Below are 23,400 nucleotides of genomic sequence, written 5' to 3' on the forward strand. Positions count from 1 at the left end.
GGTGGGTCTGGTGTAACCAAACATACTAAACATAAGAACATCAACATATTGTAATATAGTAATCAGAAATAGAAAATTTTCATAATGAGTTTAAAATACTTTTGTATTTGTATGTACATAAAACCATTTGCTAACTTTTATTTTGAACAGAATGCTTGGTCTCAGGATTTTCCGATTGCAAATCAGTAAAGATTACCGATGCTCGCCCAGTAAATACACATCCTGCTTTGACGTCTACTGATACACATATTTGTGGGCAAGTAAACCTCAATGATGAAGCCGTAATTACTCTGTTACTGTATACGTAAAATCTCTAATTCTATAGCTTTATACTCTGCAGTTTTTACATACATTTTTGAACAAGTTAGAATTGCTCTCTCTAATTGTGTACTAGTCTACTAATCTCGATTGTGTCCAGCAGAATACTTCCTTACAAGTACACATATATGCACAGATGCATCACTTTCTAGTAGAAGATCCCTGGCAGGACTAGATTAACCCATCTGGAAACCCGGGGCTAGAAAAAACAGTGAGCCCTGTAGACTTTGCTTAATACATTTCTGTGAAAGTGCAATAGGAAAGTTAAGAGAATAATATTTTTGGTCATATTTTATCTTATGATGATTGTATCTTGTATGATTCGTTTTAGACAGCCAGTTGAGACTTTAATCAAATTGGGGGGCCCCATCCGCCTTTAGGCTCAGGGCTACAGCCCCCTAAGCCCTCCTTAATCCGGCCTTGATCCGTGGGTAGGAAATGAAATGAAATCTTTGAGTTTTATGTCTCACCGTTATGCCGGATAGACTAAAGGAGACGGTGATGGTGAGAAATGAATGAAATGGTGAAATGAAGAAATTGGGAGGAAATAGGAAACTCCTGAGGAAACCCACGCGCACGGTGTTTGTCCACCACAAAGTTCATTTGGCGCGAGCTCGGATCGAACCAGGAACCCCAAGCACCAGAGGTGAACGCTCTACCACTAGGCCAATGCGGCCACTAATCCCTGGGTAGGTTTAACAATACTTTTATGTAATTATGCTATATCAATTCCTGTTGTTCATAGAACTTTCCTGTGGCCTTAAACTTAAGGTAATTTGACAATAATTGAATTTAAAAAAAACGCAAAATAACTATAGAAGAATATACTCAAAACACAAATTGCACAAAACATAAATTAAGATGATTAATTAGAGTAAATACTGGCATATTAAGAAACATTAGAAATTTTTAAAGTTGGAAAATTAAGTGCATTAAAAATGTTTACTTTGCATTGGAATGATCATATTTTTTAATAATATAAACAATAACACACAGTGGCGTATTTAGGAGGGTATTCAAGGCTTAAGCCCTCCGAAATCTTACTTACTATAGTAAAGTAAATGAAATATCTTGCAAAATTTTCACATTTACAGGCAAAGCCCCCCCGAAAGTTAGCAAAGCCCCTCCCGAAACAAAATCTTAAATACGCCACTGATAACACAGTGCAATTCTCCACTCATTCAATCTAATGAATGTAATCCTTCTCTCTTTGAATTATAAAATCTGTAAATCCGAGAATGTTAACACAAATAAAAAGCTAGTTGTTATTAATGATCCTATTAGCTATGTTGATTATTGAGGGTGTAATCAAAATTCGTATTACACTAAACTGTCAATTAAAGAAACACTCATTTTGGAACAGGTTGGCCGTAAGTGCGCATTCATGGCATGGCTTCCACACATAAGGGCACGGGTTCAATGAGATGACGTACATCTTTCATGTTTAACTTAAACCAAACATATTAGTGCCCCTTCGTTATTTGATATACGCTTTTTGCCTAATTTACCATCCATCCAACTGGAAGCTTCCAAATATCTAATTCTCAATTGAATTGAGCCAGAGAAGTGTGGGGTAAATGACAAAGTATAAATAAATCATTATGTGTACCTCTAAGAAGCCTGCGGTGATTGGAGCGCGGTGACTAGAAACTGTTTGCCACTAGATGGATTTAAAATACTTTTTCCCATGTTAAATTTTTTCCTTACCAAAAGCGTAAGAGTAGTGAACTTTAAATGCATACTACAGGTATCTCTTTACTGTTTCATAAGTTGAGACTAATCTAATTAAGTATCCTGACTTTTTTTTTAGTTCTTGTGAAACCTGGTAGATCAATTTTCAAGATGTAATATATACACTTTCAATTTTTCCCCAAACTTTTCGCTGATCTAGTAATTAACACGCGCCCTTGGTTCATTAGATCATTGGTTCGATTCTTGATGAAAGAGTACCTAAGTTTTAAAATATTATGGTCGTTCACATTCCATATTTCACTGTAGATCTACGTCTTATATAGCCTTGGTGCATAAAAGAGATGCTAAACTTGAATAATCTTCATAGTCTTTCCTCCACATACTAGTAACCGGTTTGAGTTTTATGAAAGTTGAAACACATTTAGTTTGCAACATCATACTTGAAAGAGGACTTTGACCACATTTCGTGAAAATAGTGGAGCTTCCAAAAAGTTTATTTTTTCTACGGAGACTTCTGAATCCTCCCACACTTGATAATAGATGAAACGGGAGAACCCAGAGAAAACCGATGTACACGGTGTTTTTCTACCCTAAATCTGACTTGGCACTAGCCACCATCGAACCAGGAAACGCCACCATAAGCGGTCTACCACTTTATCAATAAGATATTTATAAACTATACCGAAAAGATGTCCCAAATTGTAAGTGCTACATCAAGTGTTTAATGCTTTACGTTTCTATTTTAATGTTTCTGTGTATTTATCTTATTATTTATTAAGTATTCCGAATTACTTTGAATTAAGATGTGTTTTGTTTACTTGGATGACTGTACTTTTCGTGATCTTGGCATAATGGTAGAGTTGGAAGCTAGTATAATATTTTTCATTTTAAAAAATCCCAAATGAGATGGAAGAAATATAATGGATATATGTAGTTTGATACTATAATGCTACCAAAAGCTCTTATGATATGATTATTGTTATTCTCGTTGCTATAGTGGCTAGCACTCACGACTTTGGTACGTGGCGTCCCGAGTTTGATTCCCGGTTGAAAAAGAACAGAAATTGGAACGCACAAATGTAGTTCGGATTCCACCTCAAACTTTAGATTCAAGTGTCTAATAGCCTTACTGCTGAAAAGAAACACTAAACTTCAAAACACTATCAGATGAGCATAATTTATAAAGCTTCAGTAAAATATATTTAACACTTCAAGAAAAGTATGTTGGTAGCACTGATCGTCCTACTTAGACCCCTCCGTCCCATTTAAACCCCTATCGTCCGGCTTAGACCCATTTTTGGTCCTCAATAGACCCATTCGTCCGGTATAGACCCCTTGTGTATTTTCGTGCATTGCAAAAGGGGTCTAAACGTAACGAAAACGTCCGGAATAGACCCATTGCAGCTATCTATCTATCTATCTATCTATCTATCTATCTATCTATCTATCTATCTATCTATCTATCTATCTATCTATCTATCCATCTATTTATCTATCTATCTATCTACCTACCTACCTACCTACCTATCTACCTACCTATCTACCTATCTATCTATCTATCTATCTATCTACCTACCTACCTACCTACCTATCTATCTATCTATCTATCTATCTATATATCTACCTACCTACCTATCTATCTATCTATCTAGTTATCTATCTGATAAAGAAGTAAATAGCAATTAACGAAACTTCGTCATGATCCACAGAAACAATGTACTTTAAACTATGAAGGGCTGATCACATGATACGAAAAAGCTTACAATAAACTTTTATACCTGCACTTTAATGGAGTGCAATGCGACGATTTTTATGTCCAGATCCAATGTGTTTACCAAATCCTCTACAGCAATATTCATTTTCTTTCTACTAAACGGAAACAAAGATCGCTTAGGCGACAGTGTGCCATTCGATTTCTTAGATATATTTTAACCCGTCTAAGGCGCGAGAAAGAACGATCACATGGTGAACTAGATACAGGAAGAAGACAACAACTACAGCTAATTTGTGAGTTTCATAAAAAGCAATTTTGAAACGATCCATCACTTCAGTTAACTGAGAAAGGAATGTAATTTTGCATTACTATTCCTCCTCACAACGTTTCAAAACTTTCGGGAGAAGTTTCAGTTCCACCTCTACACTATCGACATCACATCCATAATGACGTGCAATGGTTCAATTTTCTCAAATGAAAGGATGAAGACTGCTTATCCCACATGGACTACTTGTATTTTCTGTAAAACGCCTGTTCATTTCTGCAAGTATTCTGTCAAGTACAGGAAGAAATATCCTAAGTTAGTAGTCTTCTTGGGCATGGGCGTCGAAGGGGTCGGTCGATTCCCCTGGAAATCTAGTTAATATTACCTTCATCTTGAAGTTATGAGAGTAGTGTGGTTCAATTGCCACATATCCCGATTCGAACATTACCAGTCCCCAGTGTGCGAATTGAAAAATTATCCCAGGGGGGGATGAATTTCACCCATATGTGCACCCAGTCATCACACACACACATTATATATATGTACTAACAAGTACAAAACAGTTGAGATGTGAGATCTTTCATAAATTTTCACTCAAGTAATATTTAGGTTAGCTACGCAAAGTAAGAATTGTTCCCTTTTTCTATCTTATCTTTATGTCAATTTAAAAATACTCCAGAGGGGGAAAAAGTTATCCCTGCCAGGGATAAAATTTTTCTTCCCCAGGGTGGGAAAGATTTTTGTCAGGGGGGAAATCCCTGGCATCCCCCCCGCCAATTCGCACCCTGCCTGTCCCTATTCGGGAAGACAATTATGACAGTTCTGGATTCTAAGACCGTATGTTACTGGAACGAAAAGCCAATTTATAAAACGACTGGGTTCGAAGAGCTTTCAATAATTAATTACTAAATGCTAATGAACAAGAATACCAGTAACTACGAAAGAAATCCACTCTTACGGTCTTCAGGTTAGGCCTTTTCAGTGATTGAGAAGGTTTTCGCTGTATGCCCACCGTCACTGTCGAGTCATGCATAATGCAAGATCATTAACACCTGTAAAAGAAAGCTTGAGGTGGAACAACTAGCATAGGTAACGCCAGATGGTTACAGAGAGACGAAATATATGTTTGTACTGCGCTACTTTTAGGATACTTTACCTGTAACCTATTGTTGGTCTAAATTATGCACATATTATAAAATGCTGCTTTTCTTTCACCACTGTAGAGAAGACAACATTAAATATCACACATAATTGCACTTTTGCATATTATTTCATATTTAATAAAATAGATTATGTACCAGATATTTTGATTTTTTCTATATTTCAACTCTTACGAAAACAAGGATAGATAACACAACACTAGCGCACATGTATTATAATCAACATATCAAATAGAACGATGGTAGCCCAAAGAAATTCATTCGAACGGACGCGGAACCTTACCGATCAAATATACGAATTTCACGACCGTACAATCACGATAAATTCCATAACGATTATGAAGTTCATTTCATAAGCACTTCATTCTTTATCGTATCACTAATACAATTTTTCCTTAGTATTTTCCAGCATCAAGGTTCTCGTTAAGGTAAATTTTAATTGTAGTTTTCTTCCTTTTAAGCTTCATTTGGGTGAGTTGATAAAACACTTTTTACGAGTGCTGTTACTTTACATGTTGATGCCATGAGATCTGCAGGAGCACTCTCCGGCCTCTTTTTAGAGTCACTTCTCATGCTTGTTTCAAAGCGTAGGAATACACTGCTTAAACAAAATATGGTTCCCATAAAATATCCAATTTATATATCACTGTACCAATAATAGAAAATAATGGAATGATTATCTTCTAATTGAAAATACATTAAAAATATTGATATGCCTAATAATTGTAACAGACCGATTAACGGTTGTTTACATTCTATTTGAGTTGGCTCCCGGATTGTAATGTTTACCCGTATTGTAATGTTTACCGGCTGCTTATACAGCGTTAAAGTTGGTTCGTGTATTGTAATACTGCACCCGAGTGCCTCCAAAGATTCGTTTTGATGTTAATTTGTTTCGTTGCCAATGAAATAAATGGCACAAAAGGGTTATTAGTTTTATATGCGATATGCAAAACACATATGAGATACGCGAACACACCAATAATTTACCACGAAAATTTCGAATTGTTTCTTTATACAATTGTTTCGAGTTACTGTAATAATTCCACTCATGTTATAGCAATATAGTAAAATTTGATTTACACTTTTATTCTACCTCAATTTACTTTACCTTACAATAAAATATTAGTCCGGAATTATAATTGCAAGAAAGGTTGGCTTCCCATGCTGTTTCACTCTGTTGTTTTTCTTTTTTTTCCTTTTCGTCGTTCTTTTGTTGGGAACGTGGCGATCATTTCGGTTGCGACCGCAAGAGGGCGTTTGAATCGCTATACGGGCATCTATATTGAAAATGGCGATTCTCTTAAGCAGTGAGAACAGTGGTTGTCATAGCAACAGTAACTATTTTCAAGGAGTAATTAGGTGAGTTTGAAATTTATGTTATGTAGTCTTTTCCGATAATTATGAAATGTCATTGAATAGATAGACCGACTGCTTATTTGAATAGGGTTTTGTATGGCAACAGAAGGGATATAAATTTGTTTTAGTTCGTAGTCGACTATGTAATATTAAAACCGTGCTTATTAAGGTCTGGTGACGCGATGATGATGACGCAGTGAAACGCCGTTTTACAGTGTAAAAAGAACGATGGCTTAAGTCGGTTCCTCAAAACAGAAATTTCGTAATCAAAAGTGTAGAACTTTGGAAGTTAACCTAGTACAAATCATTTATTGGAAAACCTGACTTATTTTGGAAGAAAAGGAACACTGAGGAATCCGACAGAAGTAAAAATTCACTGAAACAAGTTTTGGCCAAAAGCCATCGAGTATTACTTCCGCCATTACGAGTGATATGAAGTAATGGGGCAGGAAGTATAGTAGTTGGAGTTCATCTCATCGGATAACGGGACCAAGTCCCATATTCAATAGGACGTGGAACTAATACCCGAAGAGATTGATTGCAACGTGTAAATAAATAGGTTTGCTAACCTATCCTGTCCTGTGAAGCCGGGGATCCAGGTGACGAGGACCGAGAGGACTATTTTGTAGGAACCTCGGCCAATTGGGTAACATTCATCCATTTTATCTTATTTTCTTCTTGTTCCGATCATAAACAGACTCACTAATTTACCAAATGGAGTGTTTCGAAATAAATATGTGTAGTTAAAGTAAAAGGCGTTACGCGTTTAGACAGCTCATCTCGTTACCACTCAATAGAATGATATCATAAGAATATGTGATCAACATTGAAAATTGTTGGTGAATTTTACTTTAAGCGCACCGCTTGATATTAATGTGCCACTAATATTTTCCATGTGAGAATTGATAGGGTTTTTTTTTCTTTATTGTTAGGTTAAGTAATATCTTCGCTCTGAAATGTCATTTTAACGTGTACCTTATTAAATAATGTGTTTAGGTTGCTTAGGTTAGGTAAGATTTAAATTTAACGTGTCCTATAATATACATCTATCTTGATTGTTAGGTTAGGAAATCAGATTGTGTGCTTGCTGTTAAATAATGTACTTTTGTGTGGTCTTGTGATATATTTCGGGAAAAATATATTTCAATTGCTTGTTTAGGTTAGGTAAATTGAACTTGAGTACTTACGGTTGAATAATGTGCTATTATTATTTTGTCTCGTGATATATTTTGGGAAATACATATTTTGATTGCTTGCTTAGGTTACGTAAATTGAACTTGTGTGCTTACCGTAAAATAATGTCCTGTTATTTTGTTTCGCGATATTTTTTTTTTACATGTATTTCCAATTGCGTAGGTTAGGGCTTTATGTAGGTTAAGAAATTATATTTTGAAAATGATTTCGTACATATAACTCGGGTCTTAAATGTGAAAGGGTTTTGGTAATTTAGGATAGTAAATGTACCGGTTTTCATTGTTGTTGTCTCATGATATGCGAGTGCATACTTGATCTATGCAGATTTCAGCTAACCTTCAGTTGTAGTTTTTTTTCCTATATATTTAAAATCTTGTTCGAATATGCTTCCGTGCAAGACTCTGTCTTGGGCATATATTTAGTTTAAAGGTGCCATTCACGCGTCATGGAATTTCTTACATATTTGCCTCATCGGAAGTCAACGTAGCTAACTAATGCTCAACTTTACTGATAAACATATACGTACCTACATTTATCCAATTTGTCGTTCTTAAACACAATCTGAAATCTATCATGTGTCCATTGCTCTTGAAAATTAATGACATTATATTGTGAAGTTAAAAGTGATAATAATGTTGATAATGACGTTCTAATCTCTCATAAAATATGTAAACCCTGGCGTAGAGAAGTAGAAGTAGAGCATTTTTTTCATTTGTAAATATATCATCTCATTAATAGTAGATTTTTTTTGTAGATGTATTATGTACGATTGATACATGCTACTTACTTGTTCTAGAGTACAATGAGAATGTAGTAGCAGTCATGTAGGCTTATGTTGTCGCCTAATTCAAATGATATGTACAGGGTTATGAATAGTGAACGTCTATTTAGTAATAATTTTAGTAATGATAATGTCATTTTGTTAAATGAATAATTAGAGCATATGGACTGTTATTCTTAAGTGATCACGAACTGAGTATGTATTGTAAAGATATTGAAATGTGAAAATTGATACAATTTTGAAATTAAGTCAATGTAGTAACATAATATCGTAATTGTTTAAACGTACTGCGATGTAGGCAAATATCTAACAGACTTTATTCTGTTGCTCTGGATAATTACAATGTAACTGTTGACTGATTGGCACAAATAAACAATCACGACCGAATCTCAATTTTATAATTTCGAATACTGCTCATAGAGTTAAGCATATGTAAGTTTGATATTTTTTTCTTTCATTCAACTTAAGTTAACGACGTTGAGTCTTCTTTCATTTCGATTGGCCACTTAACAAGAATTTGGAATCTTTTGATAAAATTTGTTGCGCATGCTTGAACTGATTTTTTTAAGCTAACATAACCTAAACATTAAGTTAAAACATAACCAAAGAAAATGGTTTGTTATAAATTGATTTATTCTTGAAATTTTCTCATCCCTGGAAAAGACTGTTACAAATCGGCGACCCTTTGCTATAATATGTGAAGCTAGGCTGTTATAAATTGGCGACTTCAGCTTCAGGATATTTGCTTACTTGATAAAGTATTCTGTTTTGTGTGCTAACCGAGATGAAAGCTAAGTAATGAGTGGATATAACGATGATGAGTTGCTAAACGCGTGACCCAATTAATATGATATAAGATGAGTGAAACAGATATAATGCATGAGACTGAAGAATATAGTTGTTGTAATGGTGCTAATAGTGTTGAGATGCGATTGCAATTGTTGCGAGAGTTGTGACAAATGGTACCATATGAATTGTTTAAATATACCGGAAAAGGAACAAGAAGTGTTAAAACACTCAGAGGAAAATTGGTATTGTGCAACTTGTGTAGGTAAACAATCTGTAGAATCAGATGGGGAGGAAGTGAGACGTACACAAAACCCAAAGAAAGTTGCTCCGGAAATTGAAATTGGTGGAGGTCCGCTTCTAGATAAGTTAGTGGACATAATTAAAGAACTAAAGTCTGAGGTTTCTGTGGTACGGAAGGAACTAAAGTCTGAAGTTTCAGCAGTAAGAGTAGAACTGATTAATCAGATGACCGTTAACAAGAATGATTTAAAGGCAGAAATGAAAACTGAATTAAATAAGATGAGTAGTGAAATTTCGTCCTTGAAAGAATCTTTTGTATCAGTAAAAGGGGAATTAAAAACTGAAATATCTAAGTTAAGAATTGAAATTGATGAGACAAAAACTAATTTAGGACAAACCGTAGAAAATGTACGCGATAGTTGTATGATGGAAGTAAATAATGTAAAACAGGATATGAATAGTATTAAGTTAGATTTAGATAAAGTAACTGTAGATTTCAGTGAATTTAATGAAAATGTGAATTGTAAGTTAGAAACTACGACTAAAGAAGTGTCAGTGTTGAAAACCCAATTCGGGAATATAACTTCCAAATTTGATTCTGAATTGAAAGGTGTCAAAGAGCGACAAATTGATGAATATAGGAAATTCCGGGATGTAAACGAACAGACCGTGAATATGATAAAGATATTAGAACGTGACATGGTCGACGCGTATCGTCAAAATCGGGAACAATGTGAGCGGAACACCGATACTTTGAAAAAGATACTTGAGTCGGATGGTGTAAATGCAAATAATGAAAACTTTCCATTTGAAGAGAATTTGGCTAATAGCGACCGAAGTTGTCAGGATGTTAGGGAACCTTCAGTTCCAAAATTAGATAAAAGTCCACTTGAGGAAATTACAAATATGACCGAGATGTTTCCTCGTCCGGTGTGGAAGAAATTAGGAATAAACCCTCACATAAACATAAGAAAGTGAGACAAAGAAGGAAAGAGAAAGGATCGCGTTGTGAATCGTGCACTGAGCGGTGTCCTCCATTAGATCTTGTTGTGAATAATCATGAAACCGAGGATAGGCCTAAACTAGATTGTGAAAATAGAAATAATGACAAGAGTCCTTCGTATAAAAGGGGTGCAGGAACCTATTTGAAGGAATTGCATCATTTCCCAAAATTTGATGGACAACTGACCCAGGGAATGGCAAAAATTTTCCTAGATGATCTCTTACACACGATGAACATGTATGTTCTCACTGATAGGGATCGAATGTATATAGTGGGACGAGTTTTGGAGAAATCTGCTAAGATCTGGTATTGTAGTGTTGCTTCCCAGATAAAATCTTTCTCTGACTTTTTGCGGCTTTTCAAACTGCAATACATATCGGAGCGACTAGAGAGGGCACAGAAGCGCCACCTCTACTCGCTACGATATGACAAATCGAAACATTCTTCATTGCTAGGGTTTGTACGGCATATTGTCGAGAAATATAATTCAATAGTAACTTCACCTTCAGATCAAGAGTTGAAGGATCTGATTTTAGATTGCCTTCCTGAGGAAGAAGCGAAAATTTTAAAATTAGGTTCAGTTAGCACAGTGCAAGACCTGATGCTACGAATAGCTGAGTTAGAATGTAGTCCAACTCCTTCCTTAGGAAATCAGGGTAGTTCAAAATTTCAACCCAGAAGACCACAAGTTAGGAAAACATTCTTTTTACCGAATAACTCTAATCGAACCGACAATGCAGTGCAAACGGAGCCGATCTGCAATGAAGGTGGGGGAAGAGAAAATAACTCTAATTCTCAATTTGGAAATAAACCTCAAAATTTCAACGGGAGACCATACCGCAACAACTGGAAAAGAAACCGAAATCAGAAACAAGGATGGGAAAAGAATAGAAATAATAATTCAGACCCATAAACGGTATGCAGCCCGTTCCGATGTATGGGGGTGTACCAGTACCAGTATCATATACAGTACCGGGAATGTACAATTTTAGTAATATGAAACCGGTTATGATGCCAGGTCCTTCTGTTACTATGGTAACTTCTTCGTTTCCCCAAAACTTACCTGTTGTAACTACTGTCACTTCCGCTTTACATCCACCGTATCCTTCGGTGACTGCGGAACCGACAAATCCGGTAGTTGTTTCGGAAAACATGTTGAGCAGTCGTCACTGAGGGGAGACGACGGCTGCTCCAACCAACTTCTCTCCCCGAATCAAAATGCTAGTAAACCTTATTCTTTTGAGAAAGAAAATGTGTCGATTAAAAATGAGTCTTCGTTGAAATTACTGACTTATTTTGTGTTAAAGGAAGAAGAAGGGAATATGTCCAAACAAGATTTCGAGATATTTCCTTCCCCTTCTATAAATTGTAAGGTGGGGGAAATGCAAATTAAGTGTATCCTTGATACTGGGGCAGAGCTGAACCTCCTCAATTATGATATTTGGCAAAACCTTCAAAATTCTTTTCGTTCGGCAAAGCTCAAACCAGTACCAAGTGTACATTTGACTGCTTTTGCAGGTAAGGACAATTTTCCTGTGAAGGGATTGCTTGAATTAACTTTAAATATACAAGATAATCTTTTCAACGTCCCAGTCTTTGTTGTTAAAGACATGAAAGCTGCACTGTTACTAGGCTCGCCATTCTTCGCTAAGTTTAGAGTCACACTGGATAGTTATAACAGAAAGTTAATCTTGAAAAATAATAATGACGAAGAAGTAACTTTGGATATCTCCTATCCAAAGATACTCCTTGTTCATTTAGATACTAATTTGGAATTATGTGAACCTAACCAAATTCTTTCTTCTTCTAGCGATCAATGTAGAGATTACGGTGAGATTTCTGAATTGGAAATCAAAGAATACATTAAAGGTCGCGATGATTTAGATGATGATACAAAATTGAAGTTAGAAAATTTGCTCCTTAAATTCAAGCACTTATTTTGCGACTATCCCAAACCTATTCGATGCGAACCTTATAAAATAGAATTAACAGACCAAGAACCTGTGGTCGGAAAGATCTATCCGATCCCTCAGGCTATGCAGAAAGAGTTTGAGGAAGAACTGAACAAATGGATAAGTTTGGGGATAGCTAAAGAACATCCCAGCAGTTATCGCAATCCAATTCATTCCGTGAGAAAGTCCTCTGGAGGTGTGAGGCCTGTAATCGACCTCAGATTACTGAACTTAAAGGTCGTAAGTCCAAAAATACAAGTTGAGCCCATCAATGAGATTCTTACTCGCATCTCTGGAGCTAAAATTTTTAGCTCCATGGATGCTACAATGGGATATTATGGTATTCGACTGCATCCTGATTCCTTCGCATCCACAAGTTTTATATATTTAGGCCGACAGTATGTATTATGTGTCCTACCAATGGGTTTAAAGTCGAGTCCTAGTATCTTCCAAAATGTGATGAACTCATATTTTGGATTAGATACTAGAAAATTTGTTGTAGTGTATCTTGAGGATTTATTGTGCTTTAGTTCTACTTTTGACGAACATTTTATCCATTTAGAACAACTCTTTGAAATTCTAACTTTTGGAAATTTTGCGCTAAATTTCAAGAAGTGTCAGTTCGTCAAGTCTGAAATTTTATTTTTGGGACACATTGTGAATGGGAAGGAATTAAAGCCGAATCCCAAGCAAAATGAAGCGATAAAGTATTTTCCGATACCGAAAACTAAGAAGAAACTTCGGTCCTTCTTAGGCATTCTTTCCTGGCGAAGAAAATTCATTCCTCAGTTCGCCGCTCTAACAGCGCCATTTTTCGATTTGTTAAAGAAAGACAAGAAATATTGTCTAACTGAGGAATTGCTGAATAGATTCCAACAATTGAGAGAACTGTTAAGTGAGCCTCCAGCGCTCAGTCAACCTAATTTCGACAAACCGTTTCACTTATTTTCAGATGCGTCGTTAGAAAATCTGGCTGGCTATCTGGCTCAGTATGATGATACTGGAGAGCTTCTTGTTATCGGATATGCAAGTAGAAAATTAAAGTTATATGAAGTTTCCTATTCGATCTTCCAACTGGAGTTGCTGGCAGTATTGTTTCTGTGCGAACATTTCTCGTACTATATTTTAGGTAGAAAAGTTACGGTCCATTGTGACAACAGCGCAGTAACATACGCTTTTACGTTACAGAACTTAGATCCCCGAACCACAAAAATTTTGTTAAAGTTACAGAGGTTCGATCTTCGGTTCGAGCACATTAAGGGAGTGGACAATAAAATAGCCGACATATTGAGTCGCAATACTCCAGAACTCCCTGCCGAACCTGAAGAGTATCATGTTAATTTTATTTGTTATGATGAAAGTGCGTGGTTCACTGTAAATGAGTTAATGCAAATGCAAGCGGGTGATAAGTACTGTAATGAATTAAAAGCGAAAATGTCAGACGATGTTGAATCTCGAATTCGGCTAGTAAATAATTTGGTATATGTCCAAAATTTAAAAACGAAACATTGGCTGCTGGTAATCCCGGAGTCATTAATTGAGAGAACGATTACGAAAGTTCATGAAACGGGGCATTTTGGTGTTAGCAAATGTTTGAAATTAGTTCAAGAATTGTTTTTCTGGAAAGGACAAAAGCGTACATTTCAAAATTTCATCATTAATTGTGAATTGTGTGCCCGAACGAAGTTCTCCAATAGAATCATCGCTCGTGAGGATCTGCATATTGAGGCAGATAAGCCACATTCCAAATTATGCATCGATCTCGTGGGGAAATTGCCATGTAGCTATGGATTCTACTACATCCTCTCAATTGTTGATGTCTATTCACGGTTTCTGTGCTACTTACCGTTAAGGACTGCCACAACTGCTGAGATTATTCGGACGTTAGAAAAGGAATATTTTTACCTCTTCCCTTATCCGAATTTTATTATATCCGACCAGGGCCCACAGTTGCTTTCGAACACGTGGAAGACTTACTGTAATGATCACCAAATTCAGCACATTTTGGTCTCGCCATACAACCCTTCTGGGAATGGCATCGTGGAACGTTCGCATCGAGAACTCAATGGAATTATTCGATTATTGTGCAGCCATAACCACACTAAGTGGAAAACAGCGCTAAAAGTAGCACAAGACCTATTAAACTATTCTTATAATAGTACCATTGGATGTACGCCTGCTGAGGTGTTCATTTCTTTCTCGGCTGCTGATAGATTTCGAGAAAAATTTCCATGGCCTTCTGAATTGAAAACAGTAGAAAATTCTAAACGGCATATTCAGGTGGAACCCCGTTTGTTATCAAAAAGAAAACGAAAGTCGCAAAATAATGTGATTGAAATTAAGGAAATGAACTTGGTGATGATTAAAACCCATTTTCAATCGGATGCATTTAGGGTCACACATAAGTACATGCCTGTATTCGCAGGGCCTTTTGTTGTGACGAAAGTACATCACAATTCCGTTTCTTTAAAAGATTTGGAGGGGAGGGAAGTGCCGACTCAAAATTTATCAAATATAAAATTGTTCAATTGCTCTCCAGAAAAGAGAGAAGAATTGTTAAGAGACTTTAGTCACAAAAAAACTAAAAAAAGATAATAAAAAAATTTTTTAATGTTAATATTTTAAGTAGTTAAATTTTTTTTTCTAAAGCCGCCGGGAAAAATGTAACAGACCGATTAACGGTTGTTTACATTCTATTTGAGTTGGCTCCCGGATTGTAATGTTTACCCGTATTGTAATGTTTACCGGCTGCTTATACAGCGTTAAAGTTGGTTCGTGTATTGTAATACTGCACCCGAGTGCCTCCAAAGATTCGTTTTGATGTTAATTTGTTTCGTTGCCAATGAAATAAATGGCACAAAAGGATTATTAGTTTTATATGCGATATGCAAAACACATATGAGATACGCGAACACACCAATAATTTACCACGAAAATTTCGAATTGTTTCTTTATACAATTGTTTCGAGTTACTGTAATAATTCCACTCATGTTATAGCAATATAGTAAAATTTGATTTACACTTTTATTCTACCTCAATTTACTTTACCTTACAATGAAATATTAGTCCGGAATTATAATTGCAAGAAAGGTTGGCTTCCCATGCTGTTTCACTCTGTTGTTTTTCTTTTTTTCCTTTTCGTTGTTCTTTTGTTGGGAACGTGGCGATCATTTCGGTTGCGACCGCAAGAGGGCGTTTGAATCGCTATACGGGCATCTATATTGAAAATGGCGATTCTCTTAAGCAGTGAGAACAGTGGTTGTCATAGCAACAGTAACTATTTTCAAGGAGTAATTAGGTGAGTTTGAAATTTATGTTATGTAGTCTTTTCCGATAATTATGAAATGTCATTGAATAGATAGACCGACTGCTTATTTGAATAGGGTTTTGTATGGCAACAGAAGGGATATAAATTTGTTTTAGTTCGTAGTCGACTATGTAATATTAAAACCGTGCTTATTAAGGTCTGGTGACGCGATGATGATGACGCAGTGAAACGCCGTTTTACAGTGTAAAAAGAACGATGGCTTAAGTCGGTTCCTCAAAACAGAAATTTCGTAATCAAAAGTATAGAACTTTGGAAGTTAACCTAGTACAAATCATTTATTGGAAAACCTGACTTATTTTGGAAGAAAAGGAACACTGAGGAATCCGACAGAAGTAAAAATTCACTGAAACAAGTTTTGGCCAAAAGCCATCGAGTATTACTTCCGCCATTACGAGTGATATGAAGTAATGGGGCAGGAAGTATAGTAGTTGGAGTTCATCTCATCGGATAACGGGACCAAGTCCCATATTCAATAGGACGTGGAACTAATACCCGAAGAGATTGATTGCAACGTGTAAATAAATAGGTTTGCTAACCTATCCTGTCCTGTGAAGCCGGGGATCCAGGTGACGAGGACCGAGAGGACTATTTTGTAGGAACCTCAGCCAATTGGGTAGCATTCATCCATTTTATCTTATTTTCTTCTTGTTCCGATCATAAACAGACTCACTAATTTACCAAATGGAGTGTTTCGAAATAAATATGTGTAGTTAAAGTAAAAGGCGTTACGCGTTTAGACAGCTCATCTCGTTACCACTCAATAGAATGATATCATAAGAATATGTGATCAACATTGAAAATTGTTGGTGAATTTTACTTTAAGCGCACCGCTTGATATTAATGTGCCACTAATATTTTCCATGTGAGAATTGATACGGTTTTTTTTCTTTATTGTTAGATTAAGTAATATCTTCGCTCTGAAATGTCATTTTAACGTGTACCTTATTAAATAATGTGTTTAGGTTGCTTAGGTTAGGTAAGATTTAAATTTAACGTGTCCTATAATATACATCTATCTTGATTGTTAGGTTAGGAAATCAGATTGTGTGCTTGCTGTTAAATAATGTACTTTTGTGTGGTCTTGTGATATATTTCGGGAAAAATATATTTCAATTGCTTGTTTAGGTTAGGTAAATTGAACTTGAGTACTTACGGTTGAATAATGTGCTATTAATATTTTGTCTCGTGATATATTTTGGGAAATACATATTTTGATTGCTTGCTTAGGTTACGTAAATTGAACTTGTGTGCTTACCGTAAAATAATGTCCTGTTATTTTGTTTCGCGATATTTTTTTTACATGTATTTCCAATTGCGTAGGTTAGGGCTTTATGTAGGTTAAGAAATTATATTTCGAAAATGTTTTCGTACATATAACTCGGGTCTTAAATGTGAAAGGGTTTTGGTAATTTAGGATAGTAAATGTACCGGTTTTCATTGTTGTTGTCTCATGATATGCGAGTGCATACTTGATCTATGCAGATTTCAGCTAACCTTCAGTTGTAGTTTTTTTTCCTATATATTTAAAATCTTGTTCGAATATGCTTCCGTGCAAGACTCTGTCTTGGGCATATATTTAGTTTAAAGGTGCCATTCACGCGTCATGGAATTTCTTACATATTTGCCTCATCGGAAGTCAACGTAGCTAACTAATGCTCAACTTTACTGATAAACATATACGTACCTACATTTATCCAATTTGTCGTTCTTAAACACAATCTGAAATCTATCATGTGTCCATTGCTCTTGAAAATTAATGACATTATATTGTGAAGTTAAAAGTGATAATAATGTTGATAATGACGTTCTAATCTCTCATAAAATATGTAAACCCTGGCGTAGAGAAGTAGAAGTAGAGCATTTTTTTTCATTTGTAAATATATCATCTCATTAATAGTAGATTTTTTTTGTAGATGTATTATGTACGATTGATACATGCTACTTACTTGTTCTAGAGTACAATGAGAATGTAGTAGCAGTCATGTAGGCTTATGTTGTCGCCTAATTCAAATGATATGTACAGGGTTATGAATAGTGAACGTCTATTTAGTAATAATTTTAGTAATGATAATGTCATTTTGTTAAATGAATAATTAGAGCATATGGACTGTTATTCTTAAGTGATCACGAACTGAGTATGTATTGTAAAGATATTGAAATGTGAAAATTGATACAATTTTGAAATTAAGTCAATGTAGTAACATAATATCGTAATTGTTTAAACGTACTGCGATGTAGGCAAATATCTAACAGACTTTATTCTGTTGCTCTGGATAATTACAATGTAACTGTTGACTGATTGGCACAAATAAACAATCACGACCGAATCTCAATTTTATAATTTCGAATACTGCTCATAGAGTTAAGCATATGTAAGTTTGATATTTTTTTTTCTTTCATTCAACTTAAGTTAACGACGTTGAGTCTTCTTTCATTTCGATTGGCCACTTAACAAGAATTTGGGATCTTTTGATAAAATTTGTTGCGCATGCTTGAACTGATTTTTTTTTAAGCTAACATAACCTAAACATTAAGTTAAAACATAACCAAAGAAAATGGTTTGTTATAAATTGGTTTATTCTTGAGATTTTCTCATCCCTGGAAAAGACTGTTACAAATCGGCGACCCTTTGCTATAATATGTGAAGCTAGGCTGTTATATAATGTAATTGAAGTTAGTAATTATTCACAAAATTCACATTATCACGTATAATCAGTGTCTCACTATTATCAGTGTTTTTATGGGCGCACCAGGTTTTTCACCAGTATGTGCTATAAATGTGGAATAAATTCGTTATTCATTTTCCAAAAAGAATTTATAAACAACAAATATTATAAATTTTCAATAAAGTAATATATTTCCCATTTTGACTTGCTGTTTCTATTGATCTATTTTCACTATGAGTGCAATGTTTATCAGGGTTTCCTGTGTCGTAATTGATATCTGGTTTAGTAAAAAGATGTATAAAAAGATTTTCTAGTATTCTTGTTGTTGCATATTGCTTCATTGTATTTCATATGATCCATTAGTAATATTATGTAGTGATTTTTTTAAATATTGATATCAGATTTTACAAAAAAATGTACTATTGCTTTGATTGGTAGCCAGTTGTTAGTGGCCAATATGTATTTATAGGAGAAAGGTGCATATCCAAGATAAGAATATAACTGCTTTAATAGCTGGGAACAGAGATTGAAACAATTCACACTCAAAAATAATATGATTAATAGTTCCTATTCCTTTACCACACCAACAATGATATGTGTTTTTTTTCTTATTTGATATAATTTTTGAGGTGATAACGCTGTTCCAGAAATAAGGCGATAGTAAATTATAATTTCTCGGCGAGTCCATGTTTTATTATTTTGTTTCGTTGAATTTTGAATAGGAGTAGTAATTAACCAATAAAATTCACCAGGCAGTGGTTGTTGTTTGCCATACCATTTATTTAACTCATCCTTATGATATTCTTTGATAAAATTAAAATAATTTCTGGATGATAATTTTATATCCGTTGGTTGTCCTTCTATACATGCTGTTTTCGCCGCTTTATCTATAATATTTCTATTTACTTCAATATTAACATAAGCCTTAATAAAAGTGAAATAAATTTTATAATTATTTTCAGTCATTTTAAGATATAAATATTTAATATTCAGGATGCTCGAGCTTGTAGAGTTGTTCCAGTGAATAGAGTTTAATGCTGTTAGCACACTTAACGAATCTGAGCAGATAACAGATTTTTCTATTTTATATTTTTTGATGTATAATAATGCTTGCCGGATGGCAAATGCTTCTCCTTCAAATATTGTTGTATTAATGGGTAACTTATACTTAAGTGTTGTTGTACTAGATGGTATATATATTGCTGCTCCTACATTGATATTATTGTATTTTGATGCGTCTGTATAGATGAATGTAGCATCTTAATCAAACTTTTGTTTAAATTCTTTCCATAAATGTTGATATTTTTTTTCTTTTAGATCTTCATTTGATACCGAGATATAAGTAGGTTTCATCACCGCTATTTGTGTCGTATTAACCTTATACTTCCAGACAAAGCATGGAAAAGATGGAACTTTATGTATCCTCATGTTTAATATTTTAAAAATGAGATAAGCTTGAATTATCCATGGATAATTACGAGTGTAAGGAAGATTTCGTTTCTTAAGTAATATTTCTAACTGTTGAAGTTTGGTAATAATAGGTGATTTTGATTTACCAAATGCTTTTAATAGAAATTTTGATGCCAACATAGAAAATAATATAGGTAATGGAGTATATTCTGATTCCTTTAATAAGGCCACTTTTGGGCAGAATGACGGTTGTGAGAATATTATTTTTGTTAAATTATATATTGATTGTTCTAAGCATTTATAATATAAACCAGACTTGTTATAAAATATACTACCATATGAAATTTTCGAAATATATCCTTGATGTAGTATTGGTAATAACGTAAATGGGTTGATTCCCCATCGCTTTGAGGATAGACATTTAATTAAACTTAAATATTTTATATGTTCTTTACTCATTGATTGTAGTTGTAATTTCCAATTTAATTTACGATCTAATAATATACCCAAATATTTTATGTTTTTCTGATTTCAATTTATTATCATGGTAGGTCAATTGATATTGTTGTAAACTCCTTTTCCTGGAAAAAAATAACGAATTTTGTTTTATTCCAGTTTAGTTCTAGTCCATTATTATTCATCCATTTATTAATTATGTCTAAGTTTTTCTCCATGTTTGGTATTGAACGTTCAACTTGTGTTGTATAAGATCGTATCTGGAGATCGTCAGCAAAACAAGTAATGCTGGTATTATCCAATGTTAAATTTATTAAATCAGCAATATAAATATTAAATAAAATCGGACTTAATTTACTCCCTTGTAATAAGCCTAATGAAGTTATCCTCGGTGCTGAATATGAATTCTTCACTTTTATAAATACTTCTCTGTTAATCAAAGTATTATGTATGATTCTAATCATCTTTCCAGGAATATGAAGTTTATACATTTTTTCCACTAGGATATCTAATATCACATGATCATATGCTCCTTTTATATCAAATGATGTAACCAATAGAGCTCCTTTTGAAATAAAAGCTTTATAAATATCAAGTATTAATATTGTTAATGCATCATATGTTGAAAATTTTTTTCTAAAACCAGTTACATTGAAGGAGAAGGTTTGTGAGTTTTCTAAAAACCAATTTAGTCTGTTTAATACTAAATTTTCGAAAATTTTGTATGAACAAGATAATAAAGAAATTGGTCGGAAGTTGTTTGCTGCATTTGGATCTGTAGTATTTTTTGGGATAGGTAATATTAACACTTTTTTCCAGTTTAATGGTATTTGTCCTGTATTCCAAATGTGATTGTAGTAATTTAATAACATCTGTAGTTCTTTAGTTGGTAGATTTTTATAGTGTAAATAACTAATACCGTCTATTCCCGGAGTGGTATTTTTACGTATATTTTTTAATACAGTTTCTAATTCAGCCATGGTGAAGTTCTTATCCAGTTCGAAATTCGTGTTAGAAAATAAAAATTTGGATAGTAAACGCCGATCATTATTAACGGTGCATGGTGTTAATTTTAAATGAAAATTAGGTATCCATTCTAAATCATGCAGATAAATTTGATTATCATGTTTGGAGTGATATTGTTGAAGTATTTTCCAGAAATTCCATATTTTATAAGGTGGAGTACGATCAGATAAAGCATTACAGAACTCTTGCCATTTTGAGCGTTTAGTTTGTTTAATAATTCTTTTTGTTTGAGCTCTTTGTTGTTGATATTTGAAGAAAGCTTTTGGTGTGCGTGTCGATATGAAAATTTTGAAGGTTTGAATAGTTTGATTCACATATTTTTGACATAGTGTATTCCACCAGGTGGGTTTTTGATGTTTCCTTTCAGATGATTGTCTTAATTTTCTTTCTGCATTTTTAGTTTCATTATTGAAAATAGAAGTTGTAGTTTTTATCAATTTAAATATTTCTGAAGTATTCTGGTCTTGAGTGATTTGATTTTGAATTATATGTTGATAGTCTGTCCATGATATGTTCGTAGTCACATGTTGTAATTTTGATTTAAAGGTAATATTTTTCCTGTCATTATGAGCAAGTCCTGTTGAGATAAAGTGAGTTTTGAAAATAATAGGAAAATGATCGCTGGTGAAAGTATGAAAATACGTTTGCCATTCTGTTTCTATATAATGTGAGCTCTTCGTTAGTGTTAAATCTGGAGCACTTAATATATTATTTTGTATTGTAGTAGTAGATCCATTATTGAGATATATATAAGATGAATTTAACAATTCTTTAAAAAAACTCCTACCACCTGAATCAGTTCTATTTGATCCCCATAATTTAGAATGAATATTAAAATCTCCACCTATATAATCAATATCATTGTTAGCAAATAATTGTTTCCAAAAGTTATGATCCACAATTATTTTTGGAGGTATATAAATATTAATTATTTTTAGGTTCTCAATCATTATACCAAGCAGCTGTATATGTGGATGTATATTTTGTAAACTAAATTTTAAATTTTTAAAACTTAAATGATTTTTAACACAAATGGCAATTCCTCCGTGAGCATCATGCCGAATCTGATTAATACATTGATATCCTTTTGAGACGGTCCCTTTTCCGCTCATGTATAATTGTTTATATTAGTATGAGATCGTTGGGATCTGAGGACCCAAAATGCCGCCCTTCTTCGAGTTCGATTCAAAGCCACATCAAGTGTTCGATTATAGTCCTCGCTGTGCGCGAATGTGCCGCCACCAAGTGAGAAAAGTTAAAATAAAAAAACAAGAAAATATTTTATTAAGAAGAGAAAATTAATATCTCAAACTAGATTCATTCAAGTAAGTAGTTATAATTTAGATATTTTTACTTTAATCGTAATTATCGTAACACATTTAACAGGTGGATAAGTACGTTAAAGTTTCAAATAAAACCTACCAATTGGAAAATAAGGGGGCGAAGTGAAGCTATTCTGCGCCGGGAAGGGGAAAAAGCGTCCTTTTTTTCCGCGTTATCAGGGAGTGGTGAGAGCGTCTTAGCCACCTCAGGGAGAAATTTCTGACAAAATCCACTTAACCGCAGTGCAATATGTAAGTCGAACTTATTAGTGAAACCAAAACCGGTTGGTGGGGGAAAGCCTAAAGGACAGCTATGGATTGAGTGTAATAATTCGATCAACTACGACAAAATTGACAACTCCCTCTTCCCTGGTGAGGATGCACGTGCTTCACCCATAATGGATTAGTTTGCAGTGGATAAGGTTTGACCGTTAGTTTCCAGGATTACAAGGTAACATTAATGTTTTTTTATTTATAATGCGGCTGGAGTAAATCTAGAAGATCAATTGTAAATCCGGAAGGGTCATGCGACTCGGAAGATTCCAGGCGTAGGGGAAGTGACTGCTGCCGTTTAAATTTAGTTTCGGACGAATTGGCTGATGTTTTATAAACTGTGACAAACCTTAAAAATTTGAACTATGTACTAAATTCTCGGTTTCGAAAATTTATTTTTTTATATATCAGATAAAAAGGGGAAGCAAAGATAAGTTAAAATATACGCCTG

Source organism: Thermobia domestica, chromosome 1 (genome assembly GCF_964235325.1).
Source record: "Thermobia domestica chromosome 1, izTheDome1.hap1.1, whole genome shotgun sequence".
NCBI classification, from domain to species: Eukaryota; Metazoa; Arthropoda; class Insecta; order Zygentoma; family Lepismatidae; genus Thermobia; species Thermobia domestica.